Here is a 17,300-nt window from a genome sequence, read left to right on the forward strand (position 1 = left end):
GATTACTCTTCTTGGATCATCATCATGGATTTGTGGATTTTTATTAATTCATGTGCTTCAAGCAACTGTATTCATAATTTTTTGATGCTCTAATGCATTTTTAAACAATTATTTTGAAGTATAACTGCGTGATGGTAAACTACACATACATATATATAGTATAAAATTTGATGAATTTTGTCATATGCCCTTATCAATGAAACCATCACCAAATGAAGACAATGAATACTTCCAACACCCCCAAAAGTTTCACTACGCCCTTTGTTTTTTAAATTTTTTTTTTTTCAACGTTTATTTATTTTTGGGACAGAGAGAGACAGAGCATGAACGGGGGAGGGGCAGAGAGAGAGGGAGACACAGAATCGGAAACAGGTTCCAGGCTCTGAGCCATCAGCCCAGAGCCTGACGCGGGGCTCGAACTCATGGACCGCGAGATCGTGACCTGGCTGAAGTCGGACGCTTAATCGACTGCGCCACCCAGGCGCCCCTCACTACACCCTTTGTGATCCACTGATATACTGTCTGTTACTATTTGTTTTCATTTCTAAGAATTTTATTTTTATTTTATTTTTGAAGTTGATTTATTTATTTTGAGAGAGAGTAAGTGCGGGCACGAGTCGGGGAGGGGCAGAGAGAGAGGGAGAGAATCTCAAGCAGGTTCCTCACTGTCAGCATAGAGCCTGACGCAAGGCTAGAACTCATGAACTGTGAGATCATGACCTGAGCTGAAATTAAGAGTTCAATGCTTAACTGACTGAGCCACCAGGCACCTTTCATTTCGAAGAATTGTAAATAATTGGAAACACACAGTGCCTTCTAGTTTATGTCTGGCTTCTTGCATTCAATGTAAGGATTTTGACAATCATCCATATTGTTATGTGTATCAATAATTTGTTCCTTTTTAATGTTTTATTTATTTATTTTGAGAGAGAGAGAGAGAGAGTGTAGGGGAGGGGCAGAGGGACAGGGAGAGAAAGAGAGAGAGAGAGAGAGAGAGAGAATCCCAAGCAGCCTCCACACTGTCAGCACAGAGCCTAATGGCAGGGCTTGAACTCATGAACTGTGAGATCATGACCTAGGCCAAAACCAAGAGTTGGATGCTTAACCAACTGAGCCATCCAGGCATGCCAGTTTGTTTCTTTTTGAAAATTAAAAAATTTTAAACAGCGGGGCACCTGGATGGGTCAGTGAGTTGAGTGTTCGACTCTTGATTTCAGCTCAGGTCATGGTCTCACAGTTTGTGGGTTCGAGCCCTGCATTGGGCTCCACACAGACAGTGTGGAGCCTGTTTGGGATTCTTTCTCTCCCCCTCTCTCTGCCCCTTCCCTGCTCATGCTCTCTCTCTCTCTCTCTCTCAAAATAGATAAATAAACTAAAAAAAATTTAGCAGCTTTACTGAGGTATAATTGACATACAGTAAACTGCATGTATTCAACATGTACACTTTGATAAAATTTGAACCATGAATATACACCATAAAACCCTCACTGGAATCAAGATAATGAAAGCATACATCACTCCCTAAAGTCTTCTTGTGCCCCTTAGTCATCCCTCCCTTCTGCTTTTCTCTCTGTCTCCATCCCCAAACAACCATGGATCTTGCTTTCTCTACAGATTTGACTATATTTTCTAGAATTGTGTATAAATGGAATCATAGAGTATGAGCTCTTTTTTTTGGAGCTGCATCTATGTAGGTGCATGTGTCAATATTTCACTTTTTTTTTTTAAATTGTGGAGTAGTATTTCGTTAAATAAATAGACCACAATTTGTTCATTCATTCATCTATCAGTGAAAATTTGGGTTGTTTCCATTTTGGGGGCTATTATAAAGAAGGGTGCCATGAATTTGAGTACAGTCCTTGTGTGAATATATATTTTCATTTCTTTTTTTTTAATTTTGTTTTTAATGTTTATTTATTTTTGAGAGAGAGAGTGTGAGCACAAGCGGGGGAGGAGCAGGGAGAGAGGGAGACACAGAATCTGAAACAGGGTCCAGGCTTTGCGTTGTCAGCACAGAGCCCAATGCAGGGCTCAAACTCACAAACTGCGAGATCATGACCTGAGCTGAAGTTGGACACTCGACAGACTGAGTCACCCAGGCGCCCCTGTATATTTTCATTTCTCTTGGGTAAATACCTTAAAGGGGAATGGCCAGATCATCTGGAGGTGACTTTTATTTTTTTATTTTTTTTTTTCAACGTTTATTTATTTTTGGGACAGAGAGAGACAGAGCATGAACGGGGGAGGGGCAGAGAGAGAGGGAGACACAGAATCGGAAACAGGCTCCAGGCTCCGAGCCATCGGCCCAGAGCCTGACGCGGGGCTCGAACTCACGGACCGCGAGATCGTGACCTGGCTGAAGTCGGACGCTTAACCGACTGCGCCACCCAGGCGCCCCTGTAGGTGACTTTTAAAGAAAACTGTCAAAATTGGTTTTAAAGTGGTCACACCATTTTACTCCCTTCCCCCCCCCCCCCCCACCGCCCCCAGCAGTGTACAAGAGTTCCAGCTGCCCCCATTCTCACAAACACTTGGTGTGGTCAGCCTTTTTGTGTAATTATTCCAGTGGGCGTGCAGTGGTATTTCATTGTGGTTTTAATTTGCATTTCCTTGATGACTAATGATGCGGGGCATCTTTTCACGTGCTTATTGGCCATTCATTTATCTTCTTTTCTGAAGTGTTTATATAGGCCTTTTGCCCACTTTTGAAATTGGGCTGTTCATCTTCTGAGTGTATAAAACACAAAGTATATAGAGTTATAAACACATAAGGTATTTGCGCAGGGACAGTGAGTTCTGCCTATAGCTTGCGCTCCTGCTCTGACCAGGAAGCTGGAAGGGAATTGTAAGGTCCTGGGCAAATGCAGCAAAGAGGGTCACATAGCAGAGGAGGAGGGCAGGTGGAAGAGGGGGAAAGGTGAAGTTGGCAGGCATCCTGTGGCGCGATAACCTTTGAGATGGGGCCCGTGTGACTGGGAGGTTCATTGGGTCCGGGCATCTCTTTCTACTTTTTGGTCTCAGCCCCCATATGGCTCCAGGTCAAAAATCCTTCATACCACAAATTGCCAGGGAATTTGGCTGCAAAGTATAAACACTGTAGATTAATCCCATTTCCAAACTGGTGTTTCTGTGAAGTAGAAGCGGCCGGGAGTGCAGGTTTGGCCGTCTTTGCTGCCTCTGAGGGGTTTCGTAGGATGGCAGCTCTACCCTTTTCTACCCTGACTGTGCATGTAACAATTTTACAAAGTGTGCCCTTGCCTAGCATACTTCTTCCTTTTGTGATGGGCAGAGCATCGGTCAGTGCGCCCATTTTACAGTGAAACTAACTGAGGTTTTGCCAAGTTGGGAGTAGTGGAGCCAGGACTCCTTCTCCAGTCCAGAGACCTGGGTGGAGTCTTTCCCCAGGCCAGTGTCTGGCATCACCTGGTGGTGACCTCCCACACGTTTACCAGCTCTGAAATCACAGATCTGGCCTGTTGCATACCAAAAACTCAACCGAGTACATTTCAAAGATTTAATTGCTTTTCTTAAACAATTCATGAATCAGGCAGCATGCCGTCTAGCAAGTAGAGGTCCTTGGAGGAGGGGAACAAAATGTCAGGTTTCTGTAGAAGGAGGGCAGGGCAAGAAAGTTACCAGCAAAAGAAAAGAATCCTTCCAGGCAAGGCTGCTTTTCTTTAGGGAAAAAAGCAAGAGGTCTCATCTTGCAACTTACCTCATCTTTGGGGGAAACAGAGAGCCCATGTGGTGGACTCATTGGCACTGATTGAAAAGTTCCTAACTGTCTGGTTAAGACTACCTTTCTGGGTACTGACGCTGCAATTCTGGTTTGGGAACTTGGCTGAAGTGACACCTTTGGGGGCATATGGTTTTCTTTTTAACAGACCCATCTTCTCTTTTCCCTGTCAATTCCCTCTTTTCCCGCCTCCCATTATGATTTATTGCGCAATCGTGCCCTGTTCACAGAGCAAACAACAGAAAGAGAAGCACCTGTGCTTACTGGACCTCCGAGCGAAAGAAACTTGGGTAAGTCCTGTAACCCCCAGGGACGAGTTTCCTCCACTTTATAGTGGACAGTCACCATTCCTGCCCTCTCATCTTAGTACATTCGACAGACCCTCTTCTGGAGCCCCACTCCGAAACCAGCCAAGAGCTGGCGGCCCGGGCCGGAATTTGTTTCTAACTCAGGCCCGCAGTTGGGCCCCTTGAAGTCACGGAGCCTTGGTTTTCCCTGACCTCCGTAGGGAGCTTCTCAGACATCCTTCCCCGGGGCTGCGCAGCCCGGCGGCGCCCTCCATTCTTGCGGACAGCGCCACCCAGCGGCCAGCCTGACGAACAAGCAGCCGTCCCCAGGAGCCGGTGAAAGATGTTTAAGGGCAGAGAGGGTGAGCAGACCCCGGCGTGGGTCTGGTTCTGATCTGGTGGAAACCACCCGGGGCAGGACGGGGTCTTCTCCCCTCGGAGGCTGGATGGCGACACATATGCTAGTTGGAGCCACCTCTGTGGTTTCTGCTATTGGGACTGAAGCTTTCCTCCCTTTCTCGTGCTCCCGGGAGTGAGATCTGTGCACAGGGCTGTGCCTGGAGGAAGCCCCCTCCTGAGGTCTGTTTTGGGGACGCTCTCGCGCGTGCCTACATTTACAGACCGGGTGGTGCGTGCAGGTTTCCATCTTCCCCTTCCCCCCAGGTCTCCCTGGCAATTCCTCCCTCCTCCTGCCTCTCCTGCAGCTTCGTCCTACCTCTTTTTCTTTAAACGCCTTCGTTTTTTTGGACACCCAGGTGTCTGGCGTCTGGATGACCAAGCATGGGGTCAGGAGACTTGGGATTCAGATGCCGCTGTGCCACATCTTCTCACCATTAAAATCAGAGCCTCCTTTGGGGCGCCTGGGTGGATCGGTGGGTTAAGCGTCGGATTCTTGATTTTGGCTCAGGTCAGGATCTCGTAGTTCATGAGTTCCAGCCCCACCTCGGGCTCTGCAGAGCTTGGGATTCTCTCTCTCCCTCTGTCTCTGCTCCTCCCCTGCTCACTCTGTCTCAAAAATAAATAAACTTAAAAAATAAAATAAAGTCAGAGCCTCCTTGATTGGCTCCTACACTCGGGACCCTGCTGTGGCCTATAGATTAGAGGAGAAAAGACTGCCTGCAATTCCAGACCCCTGTTCTTCCAGCCTAACTGTAACTATTCTCTCTCTACCCAGGCAGATGGGCTCGCTGTGGCCACAAACCATCCCCATGATTTCCCGCCTCCACACCAGGGCGGTACCATTTTCTTGTCCTGGAAGGCGTGGACCCCAGCTACAAGCCGTGCTTGCTCCGCCAGCCATCGGGGACATCCAACAGGAGTCTGCCACCTGAGCTCCAAGACCAAAAGCACAGGTTGGGTTGTGGATGCAGTTGGTTAATTATGCTATTGGTTTCTACCCAGAGGGGCAATATATACATATATGCTGTTTTACACAGAAACAGTTTAAAGAAAAAAGAATCGTCCATTACCCGACATAATTACTATTTATTTAAAATCAATTAATATATGCCTCTAGACTTATAATTTGTTTTCTCTGCAAATACATGTGTTTTACAAACGTAAGATCATATATATTAAACATCTTTTAATGTGTAAAAGGGATGCTTCTGTGGCTAGTGAGCTTTGAGAAAGCAGGAACTCCTACTCACCCTCAAAGGCCAGCCCGTGTCACTCTTCCCCGCAGGACTCTGACTGGCCCAGGCCGTGGTAACTGCTTATCTCCGTGTTCATGACACCTTGACCATACTTTTATATCAGTACTTATTATCTTGTGTTTGGCTATTGGTTTATGCATCTGAATTCCCCATTTGATTGGAAGTCTTTGAGGCTGAGGGCCCTTCTGATAGATTTTTTGTGTTCCTGGGGCGCCTGGGTGGCGCAGTCGGTTAAGCGTCCGACTTCAGCCAGGTCACGATCTCGCGGTCCGTGAGTTTGAGCCCCGCGTCGGGCTCTGGGCTGATAGCTCAGAGCCTGGAGCCTGTTTCCGATTCTGTGTCTCCCTCTCTCTCTGCCCCTCCCCCGTTCATGCTATGTCTCTCTCTGTCCCAAAAATAAATAAACGTTGAAAAAAAAAAAAAAAAGATTTTTTGTGTTCCTAACTGTTAAAAAGAAATGATCCTGACAGTTGTTAAAATGGTAAGGAAAACTCGATTCAAGAGTATTGCAGTGGGGGTCTGTGGCACTAGGGGAGAGAGGTGTGGCTAAATTCCGAATACGACAAGCACAAGTGGGGATTCATAGCCAAGGAGCAGGGTGGGGCGAGTGGATGGAAAATTACTAAGAAGAAACATCAGGGTAGGGGGATTCTTGCTGAACTGATCTAATAGGATTCTTACTGAAGGCACGCCAAGGACTTAGATGTCAGTGGTGCTGTGTGAGGAACTTGATCAGATATTCAAGGTGATCAGATAATCAAGGGTGGGGAATTCTTGCTAAATTGACTTAGCAGGATTTTTGCTAAATTGAGCTAGGTAGTCTGAAGACAGGCTGGGGGCCAAGGTCAAGGCCTCACCGAAAGGAGTACTCAGAGGAGTCTGACCGAAGTCAGGAAAAGAGGGAGTTTTTGTCACACTACATATTCACTGAGTGCATATATACTGAAGTGAATGTCAAGCACGTAATTAAAATACACCAGTGTATCTTTCTAGCTCTCTTCTAAAAAAGCGAAACTCTTAGTTTCCTCTCTAGGGTTTGTTGGTTTGGAAAGAAGGAGTTTGCACCATGCACCGTATCACCCTGGGTCCTGGAAGCCGTCTGTAGAACAAAGAAACTTTGTGAAGACAAGGGACGCCCCCCCCCCCCCCCCACCAGCCTGGCTTCTATTCTGGCATTTCGATGCCCCAATTCCAGTATTTATTCAACAGATATTTATCGAGCACCTACTATGTGACAGATACTGTTATAAGTACAGAGACTATAACAATAATCAAGACAGATCCTTGCCTTCTTTAGGGCTTGCAGTTTACTGAAGGGAATCAGGCAATAAGTTAAACAAATAAGGAAAATACATAGTATATCAGATGGAGAAAAAATTACACAGGGAAGGGACAGTCCCATCCTTAGACCTGGGCAAGAAGGACCACTAGCCTAAGCTCCACACTTTAAATTTTTTTTTTTTTTTTTCAGCGTTTATTTATTTTTGGGACAGAGAGAGACAGAGCATGAACGGGGGAGGGGCAGAGAGAGAGGGAGACACAGAATCGGAAACAGGCTCCAGGCTCTGAGCCATCAGCCCAGAGCCTGACGCGGGGCTCGAACTCACGGACCGCGAGATCGTGACCTGGCTGAAGTCGGACGCTTAACCGACTGCGCCACCCAGGCGCCCCTAAGCTCCACACTTTAGAGGCCTGCCCTGGTCCTCTTCCGGGGTGATGAGTTTACCAGGCCGAGGGGCTATGCCCCTGGGAGCCTGAACCTCCTTCCTAGACACACACTCTGGTTACTTAGGACCTCAAAAGTTCCTTCTCACATGGCACTGAATCCACGGCCAGGGCTTGCATGGATTTGCCTTGGGTCTGATCTTAGAGGGTGGAGTAGAACACACGTGTGTGGCCCTCTAAGCCTGAGGGACATAGCTGGGATGTTCACATGTATGTGTGAAGCTCCTTGAGGTATTGGTTGGAAAAGGGAGGTGGGCCATATTTGGGGGACCATCAGTTTTACTCTTGCTCCAGTCTCGACAAATGTTAAGGGCAGACCTGAAAGGATAAGGATAGGAACTTTTTCTTGGGTTAAACAGGATGGATCAAGGAAGGCATCATGGAGGAGGTGACATTTTACTGAAGACCAGAGAAAGGTGAGGAAAGGCATGATGTGAATATCTCTGGAAGAGGATTCCATGCAGAATAAAAGGTAAGTGCAAAGGCCCTGTGGCAGGAATGTGCCTGGCATGTTCAGGAAAAGTAAGCCTGGCTGTTCCCCAGGCACCTCAGCCCCTGGGGACCTGCCACATTTGTGTTTGTGCAAAACATAGAAGTAAGAGGTCCTCCATAAATGTCATGTTGAATGAATGAATGAATGAATGGGCCAGCTTCCTTGAGGAGCCTCTCCCAACAGCACACAGATGCATCTTCCTTTCCTGCTCTCTGCCAAAGGGTATTTCTGGGCCAGCTCTCATATCCTGATGACCAGGGACTGCTACTCTTCAGGCCAGGATTTTCCCAAACCTGCTGTTCTTAAAAGTTTTTTCCCAGTTCCTTCCAGACTCTCTCCTTATCACTTCCACCTTCCTGTTTTCCTCTCCCAGCCGGCACCCCTGATCCCCCCATGGTGTCCCCATACGTCTGCCTGTCCTCAGGGACACCAATGTCTCAGATGCGGCTGCAGACACGGAGCTGAGTGGGGGGCAGCGGGTGGTGGCGGCGTGTGGCCAAGGCCCCCCTGGCTGAGGGGATGGGGTTAGGGCCCGAGGAAGGAAAGACTCAGAGGTCAGAGGCTTGACCTGGTCTTAGCCCAGGGGAACAAGTGTGGATATTTACTTGATAAGAGGAAGAGGAAAAAAAAAAAAAAGTGCCCTTGTTTTTATTTTTAGAGACAGGTCCTGAGGTTTTAACCTAACATAGAGCCTGGGTCTCAGATTTTCAGCTGGTGGCTTCTGAGCTTTGCTGCCACTGCTCTGAGCCTCTATCCTCAGTCCCCGGAGATGGAGGAGCTCCAGGTGGGGGGAAGGAGTTGTGGCCTCCCTTTCAAAACCGCGAAGATGACACCCCTCCCCCAGGTCTGCCTTCAGTGCTTCCCTTCGCACAGGCTGCTCCTCTGAGCCTGCTCTTCCCTCCTTGCTTTGTTCAGGCACCGCCCACTCATGGAGGACTCTGCTCAGGCCTTCCACCTCTGGGCAGCCGGCCCTGGCCAGTGAGGCTGCGTGGGCACCCCCTCCGCCCCCGTACTCCTAGAGACCCCACACTTCTTTGTTTTGCTTCCTTGATCACTCCTGGCCTGGCCCCCAAAAGCTCCTTAACTTTCCTTGGTGGCAGAGGCCATTCTTATTCTATGTCCCCGGAGCCGGAATGGGCTGGAATGGGCGGTCGGTGTTCAGACTGTTAGTTTGGCGGATGAACGGGTAGAAAGTGAACCCTTGGAATATGCTCGCTGGAAATTTAGTATGTCTGACGAAACATCTAACGGTGAAGGAGGGTGCCATGGGAAGGGACCCTTGTTGGGGGTCCAGTGTTTTTCATGCAGTCTCTGGAGGCCGAGGAGGGTGTGCCTGCTGCCTGGGTCGGGGAGCAGTCAGGGAGCTGGCGGAATGCTTGAACTATGTTTGTGAAATGCTTTAGATACAGAGAGTTCAAATTTACCATCTAGTCTGAGGTCCAGTCCACTTGGGAGGTAAGCGGGGCAAGGACGGTGTGCTCATTACAGATGGGGAAACTGAGGCTCAGAGAGGTGACTTACTTGCTCTGAGAGGCTCAGAGAGGTGACTTACTTGCTCTTGGCCAGAGTCGAGCTCAGTCTTGGGTTTCCCTGGACCCCATTGGTGCCTTCTTGTCAGCTTCTCGTCCCTCTGCACAGCCTCCTCCCAGAGACAAATATTGACCCAGCTGGTGCAGGGAGGCCTCCAGGGATGTGTCAGCTGGTGCCTTCCATAAGGGGTGGGGCTTCTGGTTTGGATCAGGTGCTTTCCATGGTCTCTTGCAGCTCTGTGGTCAAACCTCTGGCCTCTTCAGGAGACTTGTAAAAAGCACTCTTCACATCTGCCCTTGAAAGGTCCCCTTTGAAGGGGTCTGTGTGACAGAGCTGGCTGGCTGGGGGCTGCCAGGAGGTGGTGCTGGGAAGCAGTGGAGTTTGGCTCCCATCCCCCATTGCTCCTCCATCTTCTGGGCCCCAGTTTTGACAGGTTCTCTGGTTTTGTAACTGCCCTCATCTCTCCAGCCTCACCATCACTCAGGGGAGGGATGAAAGATGTTTGTAAAATGAGACAATTAAATTGACTATCTTACATGTAGCATCAGCATTTTCTCATACATTTTGAGGTAGATATTGTTGTTCCCACTTTGCAGGTGAGTCAACTGAGGCATGCTTAATAATTATAATTGGACACTTATGAAGTACCCAATACTTTATTTGGATTACTTATTTAATAGCAGTGGCTTTTGTTTATTGAATACTTAGTATGTGCAGATACTGTCCTAAGCTCCGTGCATACACGAACTCATTTGGTGTCCATGAAAACCCTAAGAGGGAGCCCACATGAGAAAATGAGGGCCAAGAGAAGGTTAACAAGCCCCTAAGGCTTGTTAACAGGGACGTTAGATCTGGGATTCAAAGCAGGTAGTCTGACTCATATTGAAAAACCCAGCCCAAGCCACGTGGTTAGTCACCGTGGAGCTGGGATTTGAACCCAGGCAGTCGGACTCTTAGTGCCATTGGCAGAATTGGGGCTGGGGTACAGACCCACTCCTCCAGATGCAAATGCTAAAGCTTCCTTCTCTACCTCATGCTCTGGGCTGTGCCAAGCAGTTTACCTGCATCGTCTCGGGAAGCAAGAATGCTGTTTTCCCACACCTGGTTTCCACAAGGAGAGCTTTTCCCTCAGTGCCCCCTGGGCCGGCCCTGGCCCACTGCTGGCTGGGATGGGACAGGCGAGACCATCTCATCTGGAGTTCCATTTACAGATCAACTGGGTGAGTAGATTCAGAGCCGGATCTCCCATTTTACTTGTTGATTAGTCAAAAAAGTTCATAACACAAACAGGAAAGTGAGGTTCTGTGTGTGGAGTTTGTCTCAGAGACCTCAACATTTATACAGTACCTACAACCAAGGGTGATGTTAAGAGCGTTTTACATTTAGGATGGGACAAAATAAAAAATGGTCTTAGAGGCCTGCTGTCGTGCCAGATGTTGTTCCTATGATTGCCGAATTGGGTGCGGTTCAAGAACTTTCCAAGGAAAACATCAGGGATACTGGCGTGGCCAACAGGCCTGCAGGAGGTACAGGAGAACAGCTATTTTACAAACTGTGTTGGAAGTATTTTAGTATTTGAAGGCCTGGTTGGCATGCTGGCTAAATATTAAATTGCATAAGCCCCTTGAAGATATTCCTTACCTTAGCTTATAGATTAGGAAACTAAGGTACAGGGAACTTAAGTAATTGGTTCCAGATCCATCAACTACTATGTGGTAGAGCCAGGATGCTCACCTGTCTGGCTGACTTTGAAGCATGGGCTTTGGAGCAAAGTGTTTTCTAGATGGAGAGGGGATGTCACCCCGAGCACTTCCCGAAACCATGCTGTGTCCACACGTGAAAGCCTGCTGATGGGATGTTTAGGTAGACAGCTTCTGGGAAGGTCCTCATTGATCCCTGCTTCCTGGTATTCACACTTCTGCAATTCCTTCTCTTTGAATAACTTTCTTCTCACTAACTGAACACCTCAACGGGGGGAGATGTCGCTCCCGTGATTAGATTACAAAAGGTTTTGACTGTGGTCTTGCTAGCTGACTTGCCCTTGCTGGCTTTCATGAAGCAGGTTTGGAAGGCCCACATGGCAAGGAAATGAGGTCACCCTTTAGCCAACAGTCAGTTAGGAAATGAGGCCTTTAGTCCATCATCCAAAAGGAACCGCATTCTGCCAAGAACCACAGAAGCGAGCTGCTTCAATTGAGCCCTCAGATGAGTCCCCAGCCCAGGCTGACATCTTGATGGCAGCATTCTGAGGGAACAGGAAACAGAGGACTCAGACAAACCATTCCTGGATTCCAAACAACAGAAACTGTAAGATCGTAAAGATGTGTTATTTTAAGTCCCTAAGTTTGTGATGATTTGTTATGTGGAAGTAAGTAGCCAATACACATGGACATCAAGTAACATAAAAAAACTATGAGAATTATATTATCCAGGTGAGTTAAAGATCAAAACACAATACTTTCAGTTTTAAACATCTTGGTAGAAGTCACAAAAACTGTCCTTTCAAAGCTGCAACAGTTATCTGTCTTTATTCCTCTGAGACAGAATGTTCCTGGGTTGAGGGAAACCACCAAACCATTGGCAACATAAATGTTAAATAAGCTCAAGAGATCAGACCATGGAAGGTTAGGTTATTTTGACCAAATAACCCCTGAAGAAAACAAGAAATTATGGAATTAAAAAAAAAATGTTAAAAGTATTTAATATGGTCATACCAGTATCAAATTATCTGGTCAACACTGGAGGGTAAACAAGTACCTGGAGATGTAGGCAGAATCTAGGAAACACTTTTGCATTGAGAGCATTTACTGATCCTGGCAAATTTGGGTTTTCCTTTGACAGCCTCATGGATTGGATGGTAGGGGACAGACATAAAAGTCCAAGAGTATGTAGGTTGGGAAGTCAAACAGCAACATTCTCCCACAATATGCTGGCATCACAAAGCACTACATCCCTAGAATAAGGGTGAACCAACTATACATCTGTCCTACTGGGGGTTGGCAATGGCAGTTTTCATTGCCTGGGTAGGCCAAGGAACCCTAAGCTTTGAACTTGGTTTAAGGCAGCTCTGGGGGTGCATAGCCCTTAGATACCTGATAGAAGCAAGCAAAATCCTCCTTGGAGAAAGGTGTCTTTATACTGGATCTGAAATTGTTGGTTTAAATATTTTTCTCAAGGATAAGGAGTAGCTCACAATAAGAGATAACCTGGGAGCAAAAGAAAACAAGGTACCATGAAAAGAACAAGCAGAAAGAACAGACAATAGATGCAGATTTACAAATACTTTGATTATTGGAATAATCAAATAGAGATCCCTCTCTATTTCGAGCATATCCCCACAAAAAAATGTACTTACTATGCTTAATGAAATAAAAGAGAAGCTTGAAAATATCTGCAGGAAACTTTCCACAGTGACATGAGAGGTCTTAAAAAAAAACAAATAAAACTTTTAGAAATAAAATGTATAATAACCCCAAATTAAAAAGTTCAATGGCTGGCTTTAATAGCAGATTAGATACAACTAAAGAAACACTTAGTAAATAGGAAATTGGCCAGAAAAAGATCTCCCAGATTGCAACACAGAGAGACAAAACAATAGAAAATGGAGAAGAAAGGACACAAAATATAGAAGATAGAATAAGAAAGTCTAATGTATGTTTAGAGTCCTAGAGGAGATAAGAAATACTAAAATAGAGACAATATTTGAGGAACAATAGCTATAAATTTTCCAGAATTTTGATAAAAGACCCCAATCTACAAGTTCAAGTATAATAGAGTAAGTCCCTAGATAAATAAACACTAGGCATATCTTAATAAAACTGCAGAAAACCAAAGACAAAGAAAAGAATCTTAAAAGTTGCTGAGGGCAGATGGCAATACCAATAATAATAGAATCAAAAAGGCGAGTATTTCAATGTGTTGAAAGAAAATAAGTGTTAATCTAGAATTCTATGCAGTGAAATATTTTTTAAGGATTAAGAGCAAAATAAAGATATTTTCAGATAAATAGAACCAGAATGAATTTTATAGTATTAGAGCCATGTATAAGAATTATACAGGATGTGCTTTAAGCAGATAGTAAAACAATCCCAGATGGATGGACTGAGATACAGGAATAAAGATCAAATAAAATGAGTAAATATATGGGTATGCTTAAATTTTGTCCATACATAGTATGAAACGACAACAATAATAATTTGTGGGCTTTAAAAGAGAAACTGGAAAAATTGAAATATATAGCAATAGCATATAAGCTAGAGGGTAAGTGGAACTAAAGCGCTGTAAATCATTATATTATCTCAGAGCAAGATAAACATTTATTCAACCTTAGACTTTGAAAAAAAGTTAACGTTGCATGTTGTGATTTCTGGGGTAGTCATGATAAAAATAGGGCTTATGACTTCCAAGGTAGTAGAAGGAAAAAAAAGAGCATGATGAAATTCGTCAAGTTCAGTGATGGCAAGAAGAGAAAGAAAAACAAACATAGAGCACCCAGAGGGCAAGAAAATCACAAAAGTGGTAGCCTTAACCTCAAATATGTCAGTAATTACATAAAATATAAATGCACTGAGTTCTCTTGTTAACAAAGATATCTATCTATCATCTATCTATCTATCTATCTATCATCATCTATTTTGAGAGACAGAGAGAGGGAGAGAGAGAATCCCAAGCAGGCTCTGTACTGCCAGAGCAGAGCCTGATGCGGGGCTTGATCTCATGAACCGTGAGATTGTGACCTGAGCCGAAATCAAGAGGTGGTTGCTTAACCGACTGAGCCACCCAGGTGCCCCATAGACAAAGATTTTAAGACTGTGTTAAGTAACTCTGTATGGGCTGGAGAGAAGTAACCTGCCCAGGGTCCTCTAGGGAGTTGAGTCGGGGCCAGCAACTGGGTGACCTGCTTCCTAGTCCTGTGCTCTGTCAACCCTACCCGATCCCATTCAATACGGCCCGTTTATTTTGAGCAGCCAACTGTTTGTCAGGTGGTGTCAGATTTTGCAATGGATAGATGAGTGCAACAAGGTTTCTGTCTTTGCAGCATTTTCCTGAACGAAGAGAAAGTATGTTTTAGCATGAATTTTCGGGTACAGATTTCTCTAGGGATTTATGGTGACACTCTATCCTCGTGGTGGGGGCAGTGGGGGGTGGTGGCAGTTTTGAGGCCGTGCCTGAGAAAAGCCCTGCCTGTGTGCCTGAGTGTCCATTCTAATAGCACCACATGAAGTCAGAGGGGAGGGAGGGAGGACGTACTTTTCTGAATGGAAATTCATCAATGTATTTCTGTCTGCTGCAGTTATCAGTGTTGCTATTTCCGTGAGTAATGGTGGAGCCTTCACCGGGCTCATGCCAGACACTGGGGGTGGGGGCACAGGGCAGCGATATGGCAGGGGTCCTCTCTTTCGTCAGAAAACATGAGCTCATGCCAAGGTTTCCACAGGTCACCGAGATAGCACTGGCTCTCTGGAGACAGGCGTGACCCTCAGGTCGGCTCCTAGTCATTGAACTAAGTGGGCTCAGATAAGGGCCGGATAATGGTAGCCAAACTCCCACGGCCTCTTCAGGCCTCCCCCAGAGCCCTGAGGCCAGAGAGAGGGCAGGTCAGGGAGGGGCCAGTGGGAGGAACTCGGACTGGGAGGTTGCTCTGAGCCCCTGGAGCCTGCTACAGAGGGACCCAGATCTCGCGGGGCTCATGGCCCACCCTGTTGGTCCATGCCCTGGCCTCCAGACCAGAGTTGTTAGGACAAACAGATGTCTAATGGGGGGACACTGGCCACCATTAACTCCTGGAAAAATATCAAACTGGTAGCACTTCCTTCTCTGGACGTTTTCTCATTTCATCAAATTTGCTGTATCTGTTGGCAAATATTAGTGAGTGGGGAAGTAGGAGATGTGTGTTTTCAGGGCCCTGCTATGGATCTGGGGTGGCCAGGGTTAATCTGTCCAGTGCTCTCAGGAAAAGCCAAGGCCTGATCACTGTCCAAACAGATTCTCTACTTCTGTGCTCTCTGACCCTGAATTGGCCACCTATGAGGTTTAATCTCTCTAAGACTTCCTGGGACTTAAAAGAAACCACACCCACTTAAAAAGAAAATGAATAAAGTGTCATCTGTGTGTTACCAAGATGGGATGATGGTCATGGCCCCAGGGCCTGCCAATCTCTGGGGGCTGCTACACAGCCACGCAGGGGAGAGTAGGAGGCAGATTTAGAACTGGGAGGGACTTCCCTTTGGGAGATTGTCCTCCAGGGTTGGCAAACAGTAGGCATGCACGTTGCCAGTTCCCCCTCTTGCTTGTAGATTGTGGAGCCTTTTTTTTTTTTTTTTTTTCTGCCCAGAGCAGCCCCCAGAGAGCCACTATCAGAGTAGACTAGAGTCGGCACATGAGATGCTATGATTTGCTGTCTCTGTAACAGTCCAACTCCTATATTCCACAGAGGGGAACACTGGGGCCCAGGGAGGGAATCTGCCCATGAAGTTGGCACAGCTGCTTACTTGAGGCTCTCAGGCTAGAATGCAGATCTCCTCCTCTCTGCACAGGCCTTTGTCCATACCCTGCTTTTATGAGCCTTCCCTCTAGGGAAAGGACCAAAAGAAATCATCTCAAGTATCATTGCCTACAGTACTGCTTTAAGTCTGAGAAATGAAGCTCTGGTATCTTGCATGTAGACAAACTGCAAATAAGAGTTAAAACTTCTGAGAAGGAAATACTAAATTTGTCACTGAGAACAGGAAAACAAAACAAAACAAAACAAAACAAAACAAAACAAAACATCAAAACAACAAACCCACAAGACCCCCAATAGCCCTCTTGGACTGGAACACTAGTGCCATCTACTGGAGAGTGTAGATGCTGCATGTGTAGTCATCCTTTTCATTTAAATACAATTTATGTAAACATTTTAAATGTACGTAATTCTCTATGTTATTTACGAATATATGCACATGTAGAAAAAGTATAAAATATACTTGCAAATGATAAACATAACTTCAAGTTAGTAGTTAACTTCTGGGGAGGGTAGGGGTGGAGAGTGTGATAAAGGTTTTAGCTCTACCTGTAATGATTACTTTTTCTTTTAAAGAGATCTGAAGCTAATATGACAAAGTATTAACACCTATTAAATCTTGGAGGTGGTAATATTGGAGTCTGATATTTATCAGACTTATCTCTTTGTTTAAAATAGGTTATTATAATTATAATTATATTTATTATGTAATATTTACTAAATAGCATGTTTATTATTCTATAGGTTAGTTATAAGTGTAAATTATATGTTCAATATATATTATGTAGTTAAATTTATGTAAGAACAATAAAAAATAAGAATGTAAAGTTTGGAGTCCAGGTTCTTATCCTTGATATCAGGCAGCAGTTATTTAGTAACAAAAATTATGGGGGCCCCTGGGTGGTTCAGTCAGTGAAGCGTCGAACTTCAGCTCAGATCATGATCTCAAGGTTCGTGAGCTTGAGTCCTGCCTCGGGCTCTGTGCTAATGGCTCAGGGCCTGGAACCTGCCTCAGATTCTGTCTCCCCCTCTCTCTGCCCCTCTCCCACTCACACTCAGTCTCTCTCTCTCTCTCTCAAAATGAATAAACATAAAAAATTAATAATGAAAGTTATTAATTCTTGCTAGCTGCCCTTATTGTCATTAATAGGTTAACGGAGTTGATACAAGTAACTGAATGGTAACCAAAGACTCCGTGTGGGCTGAGGAGGAATAGTGCTCTTCAGCAGGGGTGACAAGATGAAGAAGATACATGTACTTGCTAGTGTGATGCTGGACAGACTCACTTCTTTGCTGTTGTTGAGAAATGGTCTATTCCCCATAAGAAGGTGTGCCCTGGAACATCAGAATGTTAATCACACTGAGTCTGGAC

At 45.7% G+C, this 17,300-nt stretch overlaps 1 pseudogene; it reads right to left on the reverse strand.

Annotated features, from left to right (window-relative positions):
• Positions 1-4,252: 4,252 nt before the first annotated feature.
• On the reverse strand, positions 4,253-15,264 carry LOC147581640 (uncharacterized; annotated as a pseudogene).
• Positions 15,265-17,300: the final 2,036 nt, after the last annotated feature.

Source organism: Puma concolor, chromosome B1 (genome assembly GCF_028749965.1).
Source record: "Puma concolor isolate L17-30 chromosome B1, mPumCon1.1.hap2, whole genome shotgun sequence".
Taxonomy (NCBI): Eukaryota; Metazoa; Chordata; class Mammalia; order Carnivora; family Felidae; genus Puma; species Puma concolor.